Source organism: Pagrus major, chromosome 11 (assembly GCF_040436345.1).
Source record: "Pagrus major chromosome 11, Pma_NU_1.0".
NCBI classification, from domain to species: Eukaryota; Metazoa; Chordata; class Actinopteri; order Spariformes; family Sparidae; genus Pagrus; species Pagrus major.
Window position 1 is genome coordinate 28,669,710 of NC_133225.1, and position 468 is coordinate 28,670,177.

A 468-nucleotide genomic window follows, 5' to 3' on the forward strand; every position below is an offset into this window, starting at 1 on the left:
CGCATGCGCATACTGTGTTACACTGAAACTGTCGGGAGAAACAGGTTCCATCTTGGAACTACTAGTGGACTTTGATTTCATTAATTGATTGTCTGCCTATTTGTCTCCGAACCAAATATGATAATTTGCGTCTATAAAAATACTGTATTTTTAATAATTAATGAAGCTAAACTGTTTTGTTTTATGGACAACGACTCTAGCTCAACCTTTTGGGCCTGTGACCATTTGAAACAATAGAAGGTCATCACACCCCCTTTAAAGGTTACACATTTCTATGAATAGCAAGCATGAAGTAAGCCCATGTAAGCACTTCAGGAAAGCAAAGATTGATTTTTATTATTCGTTGTTTTTGTTTTTTGCCATCCATCTCCATATGGAATATATGATTTTTTTATTATTTTTTTTAGGGATGAATAGGTAAAAAAAAAAAAAAAAATCAGTATTTTACAAGAAAAAAGGAAGGTAAGG